The sequence below is a fragment of the Rhea americana genome, unplaced genomic scaffold, assembly GCF_003343005.1.
Source record: "Rhea americana isolate MKP2758 unplaced genomic scaffold, rheAme1 scaffold_555, whole genome shotgun sequence".
Taxonomy (NCBI): Eukaryota; Metazoa; Chordata; class Aves; order Rheiformes; family Rheidae; genus Rhea; species Rhea americana.
In genome coordinates this window covers 55,310-60,060 of record NW_028186707.1, presented here as the reverse complement: position 1 = coordinate 60,060, position 4,751 = coordinate 55,310, and positions in this window count along the sequence as shown.

Genomic DNA, 4,751 nt, shown 5'->3' with positions numbered 1-4,751 from the left:
GAGCGACAGCGCCGTCCTCGCGCCACCTCCCTGGGCAGCGACCGGCCGCCGCGCTCTGCCGCTCTGATGGTGGCGGGATGGAGGAGGCAGGAGAGGCCGCAAGCGGCCCCGGCCGCTCCSGTCGGCAGAGGCGGGGAGCCGGGGCGATGCCCTCGGAATACCGGAGCCTCGGGAGCCCGGGCGGCGTCAGGCCGAGCCCGGGGAGAAGCAGCTCGCGCTGCACCCGCTGGGAGCGTTTCAAGGCCTAGCGGGCTTGAGGTAGCGCTGCTGTGGGACGGAGGAGGTGTTTAAAGGAGCAAGGTGGAAAAGCTGCCCTTCTGAGCGGTGTTTTTTCCAGGAGATGCTTCCCATGCAAGTTTTTGCAGCCCTCAAGAGCCCTCTGAACCCAGCTGGAGCTGTCAGCTGCGTTGGGCATCTTCAGGGATGGGTTTTCCGTACGCACGACAAAGGCCGTCTCCAGGGCCGGATCCCGTTTGCGTGTGCCGCAGGGAGGAGGATCTCCCCGGTGGTGCCAGGGACCTGCCACGGGGTCGCAGCCAGGGCCTCCCGGCCCTCCCTGCGCGTGGTAGGGATTTCCCTCGCCTGCTCGTGTGCACTGAAGCAGACCCACAGGAACCCCATCTACAGGGGAGGAAGTGAGCACCGGGGAGAAAGTCGCAGGGGGTTTTTCAGCATTATGGGGGAAAAAATCCTGTTTTCCAAGCAAAATTCAGTTTGAGGCCCTTTCATCAGGGCAGTTTATTAGCACAGCAAGTTAGCTGTTGGTTTGATCTCAATCAACTAATATCACCGTCTAATCCACTGAAGCTTGTAATAGGCTTAGGAATAACAGGGGTTTACATCCTCATTAGCGCCCGGCGCTCCACGGCGGGGGAAGCGGCACTGCCGGCCGTGTCCCAGTGAAGAAGAGGGAGTCCGGAGCGGCCGGGCTGCAAGAGCTGCTTCGGGGTGGGAGGCCGTGGGTGCTCCCGCCACCATCACTGCGGTGAGGCCGGCACCTGCTCTGCAGCCCCAAGAAGCCGTCATGGCCTGAGCGGCTCCCAGAAAGATGCACAAGTTAATGATGTGGGGCAACAGGACCAGACTGATGCCAGAGACCAGGCTCCTTTCCCACTCAGCCCTTGCACCAAATGCCGTAGGAGTCGTTCACACGCTCCGGCGCTCGCGTGAGCGGCTGCTCCGGAGCTGCCCGCTGCCGGCACGTGCAGGCTGCGTGGCGAGAGGGGGTTGGAGGAGATCCGTGAAGCCTGGAGGCAGCAGGCCTGGGCACCCCCAGGAGGTCCAGCCACCACTGATGCAGCAAATGCCACCGTGCTGGAGGCCCCGTGACTGGGACACAAKGTCCCACACGTCACCACTGCACCAGCCTGAATCCCGGTGTCGAACCTGGTCCCGCCTCTGCCCAGCGCCCCGCGTTCTCGTGCTCCACCGCTGAGCGTGACTGCCACCAGCTCTCACCCAGCCTGGGTTCCCCTCATGGCGGCAGGTGTTCCCRTATCAATTATCATTAATGGAAACGAGGGGGTGGGGAGAGTGCGCTCTGCCCACTAATTTGGGGTCTGACTGCCGGCAAGCTCCCCCCGGGTGGGCACCAGGCGAACGCAGAGCCCGAGTGCGGGGCCGCGTCTGGCCGTCCCCAAAGCATCCACAGCGCCCTTGTGGCCGCTGGCCACAGCGTGGGGCCGGCAAGTCCCTCCCAGCACTGTCGCCTGGGCAGAGGCGGGACTGSCCACCGCGGGGGCAGCAGCACGGCGGGGCAGAGCGGGCCGGGCTCGCGTCATCGCCCCGGCCTCTGCCACCCCCCTGCCCCAGGACCTGGCCCCGGCTGAGCACACAACTCGGGACCACCATGGAAAATACCAGGTGGCCCCAAAGCGGTGGCCAGCGCGCTGTCAAAAAGTTCGTGTGGGGCTTACGCGCTGCTGAGAGCCGATGTCTGGTGGGGGTGGATTTCTAAGCCTCTAAAGAAGCTGGCGCATTAATTTATAAGCTCCGTAGGATTCCTGAAGATGGGTAATCCGCGACTGATAACTCCCGAGCCACCACGAGCCGCCTCCAGCTCGGCCAGGCCAGCAGCAGCGCTCGGCAGGACGAAGCCCCGCCAGCCCCGGCGCGCAGTGCCCCGCAGCGACTCGCGCTCCCCTCCCAGGCCCCCGGCACAGCCTGCTGCCGGGCCCCGCCGGCGTCGCCTCCGAGCCCTCCCGCCTGGCGCCSTCGGCGTAACAGCAACGCGCGGAGCAGCCCGCGGCCCTGCGCGCGCACCCGCTGCCCGGTAGCAGCCAGCGCTGTGGCCTACGTCGGGGAAAGGCAAGCCCCGGCTTGCCGGCCCGTATCGGGGCACCGGCGGCGGGGCGCTGCTGTTTCTGCCCCGCTGGTAAGGGGGCTTCCAAGAGCGACCAGGGCGAGCGCGGCGCACGCAGGGCCAACGCCGCCGCCAAGCGCCCGTCGCTCCCCGAAAAGGGCAGGCAGCATAAAAACCCGGGCGCGAGGGGAACGCGCCCGCTTAACAGGAGCCGCCACTGCAGCTCGGTTGCACATCCCCTCTCCGAGCACGGGATTTGCCGTCGAGAAACCCGATCGATGGAGAGGCTATGCTTTCATAAAATTATGAAGGCTTTCAAGTTTATTTGTTCTAATTACCCAGCCGATGGCTCAGGGGAGGATGAGGAAATCATCGGAGTATCACTGCCACAAAACACTTGTAATTGAATCAATCCAGGCAGTAGAACAAAGGCGCAGGTCACAGATAGCGGAGCGCTTCCCCGCCAGCCCCCCACCGGCCGGCAGGGCTGCGCGCGGTAAAAGCACGCTGATGCCAGGAGATACCGGGCTAATAACGGCCCATTACGGCTAATGAAAACGCAAGCGCGTTATCTGCGCCCAGCACCCGCACTCGGCGCGGGAGCTGCTGAACCGGCTCGGGGATAATGAGTTTGCAGAGGTGGCGCCGGTGGATTCCCCGCGGCGTGCCAAGGCCCGCGGCGGCGGCGGGCACGGTTCGCCAGCAGGCTGCTCCCCAGCCTGCTGCGGGTCCCACGCTGCAAGGTGAACGCCCAGCCTGGGAGGGTGAAGGCACACTGCCCCCTACTCCAGTAGGGACAGCAAGTGCTGCTTCCTTTGCAGGGAGAAGCCCCGAGCAGCAGGAGAGCCACCCGCTAGCTCGCTCCACCACCACCTCCCTGGGGCCACGCACCTATGGGTGCCGGAAGCAGGTTTAGGGGGGCCRGGAAGAACCAGGGAGCTCAGAGCACCCAGAAGCACCAGAGCCGCTGTGCTGGCATCTTGTCACCCTGGGAGGCCACAAGCCAGTAACACCGGAGGCACCGGCAACGCGGCAGGGAGCTAGGACGTGACCCTGGGACCGGGCCATGACGTTGGGACCCACGGGTATTTCTGCAGGCAGCCGTGCTTGACACAGTCCTGATGTTCGGCTTCTCCTGACATGCAGCGAGCAGCAGAGACAGATTTGCCCGCTGTCCTCCCTGCGCACCCGGAGCTGAGAGGGGGCCTTAACAAGCACCGCTGCCCTCCCACCCCGTGTTGCCAGCCAAGGCAGCCCCCAAAGCAGCACGCGCGGGGCTGCGGTTCGGGAACAGGCACACATCTAACATCCACAGCCAAAACGTGATTCATTAGCACTCGATACAGACCATTAAATCCTCGCAGCGCAGCTCGCCGGCTCGGCAGCTTTGTTAGGAGCCAGCTGAGGCCGCACGTGCCGAGCGGAAAGCGAAGCGCTCCAGCGTCCGGCTCTGCTAAACCCTTCATCTCGAGCGGAGACRCGCGGCAGCCCCGCGAGTGGCGAAGCYGCGGCCGTAGGTGCCGGCTGAGGAKTCGCAGCCGGYGCCTTACCTTGGCAGGCGGCAGGCGCCCAGCCAACCCCCGGCCCTTCGGCAACACGATGGGGCGSGCAGGACTATGTTCACAGAAGCCCAGTTTAAGACGTTTTTATTCCTCTGCATGTTACACTTAGTGTTTAAGAAAATACAGGATCCCTTTTGACATTCGTACATTTTTTACAGGGAAAAAATAGGTTTCTCTACGAGGGTGGTTATTAAGCTTTGGGTGTTCCTGGGCTGACCTGGAGGCATCCTCACCCCCRGCTGCCAGGCCAACCCCCTCCATCCCTGAGCATCCCTGCCCCAGTGCCCAGAGCCCAGGCCTGCAGGGCAGAACTCAGGTGTCATTTCCYCAAGCTAAGAATACCATGCCCACTATTTCCAGTATTACCAGTTCCACTTTCCAAGGGCTCCTACACAGCACACTGTAAAGGAAYAGCTGGGGACAGGGAGTGACCAGACTACGCACAGGAATATCTAATTGATCCACGTTAGTTTGTGACTCTATCTGTAACAAGGGAACAGGTTAATCCTGTTTGCTAGAAACCTAGAAGAAATATAAATAATGGTTCCCCACACTCGTGCATAGTCACAACAGAGCTACTGGACACCAGGCTCAGGCGGCCTCTGAGCACTGCCACGTGGAGAGGAAGGATAGCGAGGCAGAGCCACTACGAAGCTCAAGGCAAGAAATCCACACGCTTCACAGAGCCCCTGCCCACAGAAAACCCCTCTGCTCCGGGCYCCGGGGCAATGCTGCTAGAGAGGCGGCAAGCTGCAGCTTTCACGTGGCAGGACATGTCTTTGCATTGCGTTCGGGCCAAAGGCTTCCTACRAGAGCTGCATCACTCAGGCAAATGTTAGTTCTAGGCTTGCCAGAGTGTGCGAGAAATTCAGATTTAAACATCACTA